Source organism: Poeciliopsis prolifica, unplaced genomic scaffold, assembly GCF_027474105.1.
Source record: "Poeciliopsis prolifica strain line A6 unplaced genomic scaffold, Auburn_PproV2 SCAFFOLD137, whole genome shotgun sequence".
Taxonomy (NCBI): domain Eukaryota; kingdom Metazoa; phylum Chordata; class Actinopteri; order Cyprinodontiformes; family Poeciliidae; genus Poeciliopsis; species Poeciliopsis prolifica.
This window is the reverse complement of record NW_026562512.1, coordinates 353244-367500: the sequence shown is the minus strand read 5'-3', so window position 1 is coordinate 367500 and position 14257 is coordinate 353244. Positions and strand designations below refer to the sequence as shown.

The window sequence follows — 14257 nt, the reverse complement described above, 5'->3', positions numbered from 1 at the left end:
TCAGCAGGGGTCAGCAGGGGTCGCCAGAGGTCGGGTTCTGTAGCTCAGGCTGTGTTCCTCTGTTCCAGCGGCTCCAGCTGCAGCCTGGCGGCGGGCCTGGAGTCTCTGGGCCTGACCGACATCAGGACGCTGGTCCGCCTCATGTGCCTGGCGGCGGGCCGAGCCGGACTCTCTACCGGCCCGGCGGCGGGGACGGGCCCCTCGGAGCGGCCCCGCGGCGCCGCCAAGGCCAGCAAGCCCATTTCCTGCCTGGCCTACCTGAGCACCGCGGTGGGCTGCCTGGCCTCCAACAGCCCCAATGCCGCCAAGCTGCTGGTGCAGCTCTGCACGCAGGTACCGGCAGGTCACAGGAGGTCAGGGAAGATACAGGTCAAAGGTCAATGAGACACAGCAGTGCTTCTCTGGAGGTTTATGAAACGATGAGTCAGCAGTAATGCTTCATCCTGGAGCGACATGATAGCGTCTCGGCACTAACGGCCGACCCAAACAGAACCACACCGACCCAAACAGACCCAAACAGAACCACACCGACCCAAACAGAACCACACCGACCCAAACAGAACCACACCGACCCAAACAGAACCACACAGAACCAAACAGAACCACACAGACCCAAACAGAACCACACCGACCCAAACAGAACCACACCGACCCAAACAGAACCACACCGACCCAAACAGAACCACACCGACCCAAACAGAACCACACAGAACCAAACAGAACCACACAGACCCACACCGACCCAAACAGAACCACACAGAACCACACCGACCCAAACAGAACCACACCGACCCAAACAGAACCACACAGAACCACACCGACCCAAACAGAACCACACAGAACCACACCGACCCAAACAGAACCACACCGACCCAAACAGAACCACACCGACCCAAACAGAACCAAACAGAACCACACCGACCCAAACAGAACCACACCGACCCAAACAGAACCACACCGACCCAAACAGAACCAAACAGAACCACACCGACCCAAACAGAACCACACTGACCCAAACAGAACCACACCGACCCAAACAGAACCACACCGACCCAAACAGAACCACACCGACCCAAACAGAACCAAACAGAACCACACCGACCCAAACAGAACCACACCGACCCAAACAGACCCAAACAGAACCACACCGACCCAAACAGAACCACACCGACCCAATCAGAACCACACCGACCCAAACAGAACCAAACAGAACCACACCGACCCAAACAGAACCACACCGACCCAAACAGAACCAAACAGAACCACACCGACCCAAACAGAACCACACCGACCCAAACAGAACCACACCGACCCAAACAGAACCACACTGACCCAAACAGAACCACACCGACCCAAACAGAACCAAAAAACCACACCGACCCAAACAGAACCACACCGACCCAAACAGAACCACACCGACCCAAACAGAACCACACAGAACCACACCGACCCAAACAGAACCACACAGAACCACACCGACCCAAACAGAACCACACAGAACCACACCGACCCAAACAGAACCACACCGACCCAAACAGAACCAAACAGAACCACACCGACCCAAACAGAACCACACCGACCCAAACAGAACCACACCGACCCAAACAGAACCACACAGAACCACACCGACCCAAACAGAACCACACCGACCCAAACAGAACCACACCGACCCAAACAGAACCACACCGACCCAAACAGAACCACACAGAACCACACCGACCCAAACAGAACCACACCGACCCAAACAGAACCACACAGACCCAAACAGAACCACACCGACCCAACAGAACCACACCGACCCAAACAGAACCACACCGACCCAATCAGAACCACACCGACCCAAACAGAACCACACCGACCCAAACAGAACCACACCGACCCAAACAGAACCACACCGACCCAAACAGAACCACACCGACCCAAACAGAACCACACCGACCCAATCAGAACCACACCGACCCAATCAGAACCACACCGACCCAAACAGAACCACACCGACCCAAACAGAACCACACCGACCCAATCAGAACCACACCGCCCCAAACAGAACCACACCGACCCAAACAGAACCACACCGACCCAATCAGAACCACACCGACCCAATCAGAACCACACCGACCCAAACAGAACCACACCGACCCAAACAGAACCACACCGACCCAAACAGAACCACACAGAACCACACAGACCCAAACAGAACCACACCGACCCAAACAGAACCACACCGACCCAAACAGAACCACACCGACCCAATCAGAACCACACCGACCCAAACAGAACCACACCGACATGCACAGTTCATAGTGCAGATGAAACATGAAGCCGGTTCTGTAAATCTCAAGCTGTGGCAGTTTCAGCTTCACCTGATCCACATTCTGCAGCCGTTTCCCATCCATTACCTTCTGCCTCCAGCTTCAGGCGGTTTCCTGTTTGTGTTCCAGAACCTGATCTCTGCGGCGATAGGCATGAACCTGACCACGGTGGACGACCCCATCCAGAGGAAGTTCCTGCCCAGCTTCCTGCGCGGCGTGGCCGAGGAGAACAAGCTCATCACCTCCCCGAACTTTGTGGTGACGCAGGCGCTGGTGGCGCTGCTGGCGGATAAAGGCGCCCGGCTGCGGCCCGTCTACGACAAGGCCGACCTGGAGAAGAGAGGTTTGTAGTTGGTTCTGACGGACCAGAATCTGCCGGGAACCTCCAGGTTCTGGCTCAGAAAGCCTCCTCTGTTTGTTTGCTCCATGGTCTCCGTTGTTCCTCCCCGACCCACCGGGTTTCTTCACCTTCTGTTCCGTGTCGAGCAGGTCTAACCGCGCATTTATATGCCCATCCTTCCCATAATCCCTCCGCTGTAGGCCCCCTGGAGCTGGCCAACGCTCTGGCGGCCTGCTGCCTGTCCTCCAGGCTGTCCTCCCAGCACCGCCAGTGGGCCGCGCAGCAGCTGGTCCGCACGCTGGCCGCTCACGACCGCGACAACAGCCAGAGCCGGCCGCAGACCTTCGCCGACATGGCGGGGGATCTGCGGAAGTGCTCCTTCATCAAGCTGGAGGCGCACCAGAGCAGGGTCGGTGGCTTCTTCTTCTCCTCCTGTGGCCGCGGCCGGCTCCGTTTGGCTCCGTTTGGCTCCTGATTTCTCGTCTCCCCTCAGGTCATCACCTGTGGCTGGTGCAGTAAGAAAGGCCTGCTGGCCCCAGCGGCAGCGACGGGACGGTCCGGGTGTGGAACGTGACGAAGAGCCAGTACACGCTGCAGCAGACCTGCGTCTTCAACAAGGAGTGAGAGTTCCTCTGTCCCACCAAGCTGCCCTGGATCTCCTGGGGATAAACGTAGCGGAGCAGCAAGTGGAAGCAAAGGGTCCATGGTTAGCATAGCGTTAGCATAGCGTTAGCGTAGCGTTAGCATAGAGTTCAAGGTTCAGAGGTGAACACTACTAAATAAAGTTAAAGCACAAAATGTCACCATGTTGACTTTCCCAACAAGACGATTTGTAGTTTTTATCGGTACTTGAGAATCATTGCCTTAACAAAACTGCCTCTGATTGCTGAGAAGTTAGGGACGTTAGTTTTGTCTTATTTCACGTCTACTGAAATATTTGCACTAGAAATGAGAAGATTTTGTGTTTTTGCAGTGTGAATCTTTTTGGTCCGGTGCAGAAATCTGGGCTTCAGAAACGATTTGTTTAGTCTTTTCTCAGTAGTCATCATGGAGGCGGAGGGTCCATGACTGTGTGTGTCTGTCTGTCCTGCAGTGATGGCTCCTCGGACGACGGGATGTCCGCTCTGGGCTCTCCCAGCGACCCTTGCTTGTCTCCTCTGGCCTGGAGCGTGACTGGAAAATATCTGGCATCAGCCATGGAGAAAATGGTCAACATCTGGCAAGTTAACGGTAAAGCTCCTGTTTCCTGTTGCTGTTCCCCTCCCATCCTGCAGGGGGAGACATGCAGATGCAGGTTCATGTGTGAAGGCTGGTTCAGATCTGGCTGGTTCTCCTGCAGGCGGTAAAGGCCTGCTGGACGTGCAGCCCCACTGGGTGTCGGCGCTGGCGTGGCCAGAGGAGGCGGAGTCTCTGTGGTGCGGCGAGCCCAAAGACATGCTGCTGGTGGGCCGGATGGACGGGTCGCTGGGCCTCATTGAGGTTCTGGACGCCCAGCGACATGCACCGCAGCGAGCTGGAGCACTGCTACAGGAAAGACGGTAGGAACGATGCAAAGAGCCGGATATTTCCATGACAGTCAGAACGACGGATCGGATTTTATGAATGCATCGCAGGCCAGATGTATGTGGAAAGTTTGAAAAACTGAAATAAACAATAATTAATGGGGAAAATTTACAACTAACTGAATCTGTGTTGTGCGTTTATAAAGCTAACTGGAACATGGTGAAATTAATCAGCAGTTTGTCGGTAACCATAATCCTCCTGGGTAGGGTTAGGGTTAGGGGTTAGTCACAATAAAATACTTTTTCAGTTCTGTACATACAATTACCAAAAGATCAAAACAACTAAAACTCCTAATGAAAACTAAATGATATTTAATTAATAACATTTTGCTACCAAACAGACTCTAAAACCTAATTAAAACTAAAAAAGTGAAACTAAACTAGTTAAAAACCCCAAACTCTCCTAATCTGATAATTATCAGATTTGTTCCATGTGACCTGAATCTGCCACCGATTCTCACGTCACTTCGACAAGATGCATCCCCATTAGCCTCCATGTTCACTCCCACTGGGCATGCTCAGTAGGGGTGACGTTACTGCGCCCTCTGCTGGCCCTGCAGGAAACTTTCTGGTTGTTTCACCCAGGAGATCACCAACAAGTCGCATCTATCTAGAAATGTGGAAAAACAATCAGATATCAGAATAGGTCTGAACATCAGGGCCTGCAGCGTGAACATGTGCGTGTCGCCCCCCAGTGGCCGTGATGCACATCGCCTGGTACAGTGAGGACCGGCCGTTCGCCGTGGGATACGCCGACGGAAAGCTGCTGATCGGGTCCAAGGGCCGCTGGAAAAGGAGCTGTGGTCGTGATTGACGCTCACAAGGTAACCGGGCCGTCCGGACCCGACCGGAACCTTTACTCCAGCCGGCGCTCATGGCGCTCTGTCCCTCAGGAATCCATCAGCAGCATGAAGTGGAGCCCCAACGGCCAGATCCTGCTGACCTGCGCCAAGGAGGAGACGGTGAAGCTGTGGGCCGCCCCGGACCGGGACTCGGGTTCCGGCTGGCGCTGCCTGCAGACCCTGTGCCACGCCTCCCTGGTGAACGGCGTGGCGTGGTGCGGCCTGCCGGGCCGCGGGCCCAGACCGCTCAGCATGCTCGCCATGTAGGTGCTCAGCTGCAGCCGGCCGACCCGAACGGTTCCGGTTCCCCTCCTGAACGGCCAACCACTTGTCTTCCAGATGTTGCCAGAACGGCCTGGTGTCGGTCTGGACCGTTCCTCAGGAAATCTGCCACTTCCCAGAATCCTCCCGGAGCGACTCTGAGGCGCTGTGGGAGAACGGCGCCAAACCCAAACTACTGGTAACGCAAGTCTCACCTCTGGTCCCGGAGCTGAACATAAAGATTTCTCCTTCGATGAAACTTTTATTTTGTTCAACTCAGATAAAAAACTAGTAAATCTAGAAGAGAAGAAGAAAATATCTCGCATAAATCTGAATTTATTGATTGTTTTTGTAAAAATCCTTTTAGCAATCAAGATATTTGTGACTGTGAATGTAGAAGCAGTAAGAGATATCGCCACCTGCAGGTGCAATATCTGCAATATGCCCAAAATTACAATTGGGCAAAAAAAAAAAAATATTTTGTGTGAATTTCCACGTTAAACTGGGAGGGAGTGAAAAGTGAAAGTGGTGATTCAGATGTTTGCCGTATTCAGCCTCAGATCAAATGACCCGTTTTGGATGGTTTTGTTGCAGTCGCCGCGTTGGGCCGAGGACGGAGCCGTGTGCGTCTTCCAGCTGAAGGGACACATCACGCCGGTCCGGACGCTGGCCTTCACCCCGACGGCCTGGCGCTGGCCTCCGGCGGAGTCGGCGGCCTCATGAACATCTGGTCTCTGCAGGTAAGAGGCCAACATCTGGACCGCCGGACTTCCTTCTCCTGGACTCACTGTCTGCTTCCTGTCCGACAGGACGGCTCCGTCCTGCAGACCGTCGTCGCCGGATCCGGAGCCATCCAGAACATTGTCTGGATCCCAGATGTGGGCGTGGCCGTCTGCTCCAACAGGTCAAAGGTTAGCCATCGCACTCTTTCCGTTGCTCCCTGTCTCCATCGCCTTTCTCTGAGCATCTGTCCCGTCCCCAGGACGTTCTGGTCGTGAACTGCTCCAAAGAGTTCATGGCGTCCAACCACGTGCTGGCGACTTGCCGCTCGGCGCTGAAGCGGCAGGGCGTGGTGGGCCTCAACGCGGCGCCCTGCATGAGGACGTTCCTGGAGCGGCTGCCGGTGATGCTGCAGGAGCAGTACGCCTACGAGAAGGTAGGCTGAGAGGCGCGTCACAATGGAAACCACTCATCAGGCAACGAGATTGTTTTATTTTCTTAATCCTGACAAACTGTGGTCGAACCGTTTTGTCCATACTTTTAATTCACGCTGTTAATTTTTAAGCAGCTATGAGGCAAAACCTTAAAGCTGCAGTTCGTAACTTTATTAAAATGTTTTTTACACATTAGTTCAACCTGTAATCATGTTGACAGTTTAGTATGAGACAGATAATCTGTGAACATATTAAACAACCAAACTGCAACAACATGGAGAGAAAAAATATTGAATAAGTTACAAACTGCAGCTTCAACCTGCTGCCAAGTCTATCAGGTGTTGCTTCGCAACCAGAGAGAGAGTGAGTTGATGCGACCGAGTTAGCTTAGCTCGGTCGCTAAGCTAGCTGAGTGGCCACAGCCTTCCTCCGCCTACATCTCCCAGAATGCCGTTTGGTCCTGCGCCTACATCTCCCAGAATGCCTTCTGGTTCTGGATTGGAGTTCCGTGAATATTCTATCAGACGTTTAATCTGTTGATATTTATTGTTATTGATTTATTATCCAGCCCTCTGAGGCGGTTCTGAAGCCGAGCCGGCTCGGCCCAAATCCCCGGTTCCGTCCCTGGTTTCTGTAAACAGGAAGTGGATTTTCTGACAGCGTGCCGTTCTGGTTTCCCTGCAGCCTCATGTGGTTTTGTGGCGAGCAGCTCGTCCACAGCCCCTACATGCAGTGCCTGGCGTCTCTGGCGGTCGGCCTCCACCTGGACCAGCTCCTGTGCCGCCCACCGGCTCCGCCCCACCTCCGCCGCTGTCCTCCGGAGTCCGGCACCGCCGTCTGGAGCGCCAGCGAGTGGGCGTGGCTCGACTGCTTCTCCACCACTGTCAAGGCGGCCGAGGCCCTCGCCCGCGGCGCCACATTTCCCGACTCCTTCTGCGTTCCTGACCTGGAGCCGGTGCCCAAGGAGGAAATGGCTCTGGTGATGGTGAGAGCGGCGGCGGCGGCGGTCTGACCGGCGGCTCCGTGGCTCACGCTAACGCTGCGTCTGTTTCCAGGACAACGGGAAGTGGGCGGCCGAGATGGACGAGCAGATCATGTCCTGGGCCACGTCCAGGCCGGAGGTAGATCCGGACCCGTCTCCCGGAGTCTTCTGAGGGTCCGACTCGCCTCACCTGTGTGTGTTTGTTTCCAGGACTGGCACCTGGGGGGCAGGTGTGACGTCTTCCTGTGGGGAGCCGGTCGGCACGGCCAGCTGGCCGAGGCTGGCAGGAACATCCTGGTTCCGACCACCGCCCCGTCCTTCTCACAGGCCCAGCAGGTTCTGATGACACACCAGCAGCCGCTAACTCACATGCTAAGCCTAAAGCATTAATCAGAATCGGTGCTTTAAACTAACGCTAAAGTAGCTAGTGCTATTTTAGCACTAGCTATTTTACCTGTAGCTACCACTGAATTGCTACACCAACGCAGCAGTATTTAGCGAACTGTGAAACCAATAGAACTTAAACGGTATCATGCTAAAGAGCTCTATAAACACGCTTCCTAGCTAATATTGAAGTGCTACACCAACATGCTATGCAGGAATATCTAACGCTAAGAAATGAGACAACATGAGGAGACGAAGGGAAACGGCAGAAAAAAATAATCAGAATTTATCTGAACATTTCTTTAGGTGTTGCTAAATGTGCTAAAAGTTTCAAGGTTAGCAAAAGCCTTTAACAGAAATTAGCTCCACTATTAGCGCATTAGCAGACATATGGCTACCACTGATTAGCCTGATCAGCTGTTGTTTCTGCAGGTGGTTTGTGGTCAGAACTGCACCTTTGTGATCCCCAACGGGTCGGTGTTGGCCTGCGGAGAGGGCAGCTACGGCCGCCTGGGACAGGGGAACTCCGACGACCTGCACGTCCTCACCATCATCTCCGCTCTGCAAGGTGAGCCGACCCCCAGTGACCAGAGCCGGTTTGGACCCCAGAACCATCCGGTACACCATACTTTGGTTCTCCCCCTCCAGGATTTGTGGTGACCCAGCTGGTGACGTCGTGTGGCAGCGACGGCCACTCCATGGCTCTGACGGAGAGCGGCGAGATCTTCAGCTGGGGTGACGGCGACTACGGCAAGCTGGGCCACGGCAACAGTGACCGCCAGCGCCGACCGCGGCAGATCGAAGCGCTGCAGGGAGAGGAGGTGGTCCAGGTGGGTCCGTTAGCAGGAACCGCTGCATTTGGCCGCGGGTTCTTCTGCTCTTGTCCTCATGCTCTCTGCCCTGCAGATGTCTTGTGGATTCAAACACTCTGCGGTGGTGACGGCCGACGGGAAGCTTTTCACCTTCGGGAACGGAGATTACGGCCGACTGGGGCTGGGAAACACGTCCAACAAGAAGCTTCCGGAGAAGGTGACGGCTCTGGAGGGTTACCAAGTGGGACAGGTGAGCGCTTCCCGAGCCGCCGGGTTCTGATGGACAGAGGACGTTAGCGGCTCATGCTGTCGGTTCTCCTCAGGTGGCCTGCGGTCTGAACCACACGCTGGTCGTCTCTGCGGACGGAAGCATGGTTTGGGCCTTCGGCGACGGAGACTATGGGAAACTGGGACTCGGGAACTCGACGGCCAAGTCTTCTCCCCAGGTAGGGTTGGGCTGACGAGGGAAGAGCTGAGCTGAGCTGTTTGGGTTGTAACTCTGGTGTCGTCTCTAACTCTGCAGAAGGTGGACGTCCTCTGTGGGACGGGGATCCAGAAGGTGGGCCTGTGGGACGCAGTTCTCCGTGGCTCTAACCAAAGATGGCAAAGTTTACAGTTCGGCCAAGGTGACCTCAGTGTTCCTGATCTCTCTGCTCTAATCAGCGGTTCTGATCTGGTGTTGAAGAAAACACCAGATCAGAACCGTGTTCTGATCCGGCCGGCCGTCCTCACTGCCAAACGCAGAGGAGCCAAATAATAAAACTCCCAAAGTGTTTCGTTTGAGCATCAAACCCTGAACAGCTTCAAACTGCAGAGTGTTGGTCTTTGTTTACATGTCATAAATATGTGAATAATTAGCTAAAATGCTGCCGTTGGCCTGCATACTAACGTTAGCTAAATGATGTCACTAGTAAGTTGACCAACATTTACTCATGTAAATGACTTAAAATTAGCCAAAATGCTAATGCTACAACATGGAGGACTGAGTGTGTCGCGTCCTGAATGATGATAACAATAATAATCGCTTAGTGTTTCTAATGTTGAGATGTTTTCTTGCGTCCCGTTAAAGACCGGCTGATCGGACTCCCAGAAGGCCGAGCTCGGAACCACAACCGGCCCCAGCAGGTTCCGGCGCTGTCCGGGATCCACATTCAGGACGTGGTGGTCGGCGCCGAGCACACGCTGGTTCTGTCTTCCACCGGAGACGTCTACGCGTGGGGCAGCAACTCGGAGGACAGGTAACCCGCTGCCCGACCGGACCGGCCCGACCGGGTCCACAGGTCCGGTCCTGACCCGCTCTGTTGATCCGATCCCGCAGCTGGGTCTGGGCCACACCACCACGTCAGAGAGCCCACGCTGCTCACGGCGCTGCAGGGCAAGAACATCAACCAGATCTCGGCTGGACGCTGCCACAGCGCCGCCTGGACGGCGCCTTGCGTGCCGCCGCGCGCGCCAGGTAGGTCCGGTTTTGAACCGCCGGTCTGGTTCGGTCCTAATTAAGTAATGAGTTATTGGACCGTAAATAATCCCATGTGGTTCTGGTCAGACCCAGAGCCACAAAGTTTGTCGTCTGATTAAATGAATCCTGATCCTGGACCTTGATGCAGACTCGCCTCCGTTTTTTCTTCTTCTCCTCGTCTTCGTCGCCTTCAGGCTCGTCGGTTCCGCTCCAGCTGGGCCTCCCGGTGGCGGTTCCGCCTCAGTACAGCGGGCTGAAGGAGGTCAGCATGGAGGCGGTGAGGGCGCGGCTCCGCCTCCTCTACCACTTCTCTGACCTCATGTACTCGTCGTGGCGGCTGCTGAACCTCAGCCCCAACAACCAGGTCAGATCAGAACCGCAGCAGAGAACCTCCAGAACCCGGCCGGCCGTCCTCACTGCCTGTTTTTTTGCAGAGCTGCACCTCCCACTACAACGCCGGGACCTGGGGCATCGTTCAGGGCCAGCTGCGCCCCCTGCTGGCCCCCGGGTCTACACGCTGCCCATGGTGCGCTCCATCGGGAAGACCATGGTTCAGGGCAAGAACTACGGTCCACAGATCACCGTCAAGCGGATCTCCACCCGGTCAGTGACCCACCCACTTCATAAACCCACTTTAGAATCCAGAACCCGACTGACGCTCCGGTTCCTCTCTCCCTCGGCTCCCCAGCGGCCGGAAGTGCAAACCGATCTTCGTCCAGATCGCCCGGCAGGTGGTGAAGCTGAACGCCTCCGACCTGCGGCTGCCGTCCCGCGCCTGGAAGGTCAAGCTGGTGGGCGAGGGGGCGGACGACGCGGGCGGCGTGTTTGATGACACCATCACCGAGATGTGCCAGGTATTCCCAGCTCTGAGCTTCCCTCACCGACTCCAGGAGTTTCCAGGAGTTTCCAGGAGTTTCCAGGTGACTGATGGTGGGAATGTTTTTGCAGGAGCTGGAGACAGGTGTGGTGGACCTGCTGATCCCCTCCCCTAACGCCACCGCAGAGGTCGGCTACAACAGAGACAGGTGAGCAGCTGTAAAATCCCACCGTCAGTGAACTCACCTCATGGTTGTAAGAGTGATTGAAATTAAATGATCAAAAACGAAGCCACTAGAAAGTAATAAGCATCACCTGACGAGGAATTGATTTGACATTTTGTTCCATTTGTGTTCAGTTCAGGTTTACTAGTTAAAAATCCTGTGAATTTAGTTTTATTTTGTGAGTAAAATCTGAGCCGCGTTGGAATGAAACAGCAAATTATGATCAATAATGTTAAAGATTTGTGGCTGATTGCTCCCAAAACCGCCACAGTGAAGTTTTTGGACGACAGATTCAGAGATTTGTTTCCGCATCTGTAAAAAGAAATAATGTTTCTGCAAAAACTGATTCAGAAGAAGACACTCAGGATTGCAGACGAGTCGCTCTAATCTTTTTGTTTTCCTCCAGATTCCTGTTCAACCCGTCCGCCTGCCTGGACGAGCACATGATCCAGTTCAAGTTCCTGGGCATCCTGATGGGCGTGGCGGTGCGCACCAAGAAGCCGTTGGACCTGCACCTGGCGCCGTTGGTATGGAAACAGCTGTGCTGCATCCCGCTGCAGCTGGAGGACCTGGAGGAGGTGGACCTGCTCTACGTCCAGACGCTGAAGAGCATCCTGCACATCGAGGACAGCGGCATCACCGAGGACAGCTTCCACGAGGTCGGTCGGCCGGTTCTGACCCGGTTCTGATCAGAGAACAGCTTCCACGAGGTGGAGACCGTGACTCGGATCCGAGTCAGAATAGAACACCTTTATTGTTCCTCCAGTGCAGCCTGGCGACAGACGGCTCCTCAGGCGGCACAAAAAGAGGGGAAATCACAGTGTGTCTGTAACAGGACACAGTGTTAGCCTGCTAGCGTGTTAGCCTGCTAGCGTGTTAGCCTGCTAGCGTGGTTAGCCTGCTAGCGTGTTAGCCTGCTAGCGTGACAGCCTGCTAGCGTGAGAGCCTACTAGCGTGTTAGCCTGCTAGCGTGACAGCGTGTTAGCCTGCTAGCGTGAGACCCTGCTAGCGTGTTAGCTTGCTAGCGTGACAGCCTGCTAGCGTGAGACCCTGCTAGCGTGAGAGCCTGCTAGCGTGAGACCCTGCTAGCATGTTAGCCTGCTAGCGTGAGAGCCTGCTAGCATGAGACCCTGCTAGCGTGTTAGCCTGCTAGCCGGTGAGTTTGTTGATTGCATCCAGGTGTGTTGGGGAATGAAAAGTGTCAAACTCCTGGATCATGTAAAAACACGCAGGACTCGTTTCTCTCACTGCTCCATTTCCACCGGGAGGAGATTTTTCAGCACATCTGTGTACAAATGAAAACTTTAATTTATTTATTTAACAGAATTGTATCTATTGCTGAGTATTCCTCTGGCAGAATGTTCCTTGTTACTGGCTTTTCCCTGATGCGATCCGTAAGCACCACCAGAACCGGCCTGTTGGTGGCGCTCCAGCCGCTGCTGTTGGTCTCAGGCCCGGTCAGGTTGGTTCTGTTAAGCCCGGTTCTGCTGGTTCTGTTCCAGATGATACCTCTGGACTCGTTTGTGGGTCAGAGCGCGGACGGGAAGACGGTTCCCATAATTCCCGGCGGAGCCAGCATCCCGCTCTCCTTCTCCAACCGGAAGGAGTACGTGGAGCGGGCTGTCGAGTACCGGCTGCACGAGATTGACCGACAGGTAAACGGAGTCCGGCAGGACCAGAACCAGAACCATAGCCGCACACTAACCTGTTCGTCCTCCTCCCGTCCACAAGGTGGCGGCGGTGCGTGAAGGCATGTCCTGGATCGTGCCGGTGCCGCTGCTGTCGCTGCTGACGGCGCGGCAGCTGGAGCAGATGGTGTGCGGCATGCCGGAGATCTGCTGCGAGGTTCTGAAGAAGGTGGTCCGGTATCGGGAGGTGGACGAGCAGCACGCGCTGGTCCAGTGGTTCTGGCAGACGCTGGAGGAGTTCTCCAACGAGGAGCGCGTCCTCTTCATGCGCTTCGTCTCCGGCGCTCCCGGCTGCCCGCCAACACCGCCGACATCTCACAGCGGTTCCAGATCATGAAGGTGGACCGGTGAGTGGACCGACCCAAACCGACACAGACAACATTCCTCACTGTAGCTGACCCGGTTCTGCTCAGAAAATAACAGAACTAGCTTCTGGTCCAGAGACGATGCTACAAAACTGAAACAATCGATTTGTCAAATAATCGTCAACTAATTTAGTCATTGATTAATCGTCAGTTGGACCAGAGAGAAACAAATTAATCAATCAAAGGCTGTGATTAATGACTGACAGGAAGATGAGAATGCAAAGAACATTTCAGTAAATTATTCTGTTATATTTTATCAGCCACAAAAAAGCTACATTTCTACCAAAAAACTCAAAAATTTCCAGAAAAACTGAAATTTCTGACTTTGGAAAAACCAAAAAGACTTTCCGTTATCTTCAATGGCCTTTAATAGATCATCATAAAAACCTCATTACAGTTTTTAAATTGTATAGTATTGAAAATTTGATAAAAATATTTTTTGCTTTTTTATATTTTATTTTTCAAAATTCCTTTGAATTGGACTTCATGATGACTAGTCAGAACGCCAGCAGCTAGACTGACTGACGGCTGGCTGGCTGCAGTATTTGCTCGCCGCCGCCGCCGCGCCGCGCCGCTTCGCTCCTCTCTGCTGACGCTTTCTGTTCCTCCTCAGCCGTACGACAGCCTCCCCACCTCCCAGACCTGCTTCTTCCAGCTGCGCCTGCCGCCGTACTCCAGCCAGGGCGTCATGGCCGAGCGGCTGCGCTACGCCATCAACAACTGCCGCTCCATCGACATGGACAACTACATGCTCTCCCGCAACGTGGACAACGCCGAGGGCTCCGACACGGACTACTGATGTTTCCACGCGTCCGCAAACTCTTTTACATCCGTTTATTTCTCTAATATCGGCACAACCTTCATTTCTCTCTGTTTATTAGTTTTTATCATGGAATCCACAGAAGAGTGTTAATTCTGGTTTCCTCCCACAGTGCTATTTGGAAACGTGTACAGAATATCTGGGTGAAGATTGTACATTGTGTAAAATGCTTCATTAGCAAAATGTTTTGCATTGTATCCATATTTATTGTTTTCATTGGTGGCAGCAATTTTCCC

The 14257-nt window shown here is 54.1% G+C and overlaps 1 pseudogene; it reads left to right on the top strand.

Annotated features, from left to right (window-relative positions):
* LOC129355524 (probable E3 ubiquitin-protein ligase HERC1) overlaps nucleotides 1-14090 on the top strand; it is a 47032-nt pseudogene extending 32942 nt beyond the window's left edge.
* Nucleotides 14091-14257: the final 167 nt, after the last annotated feature.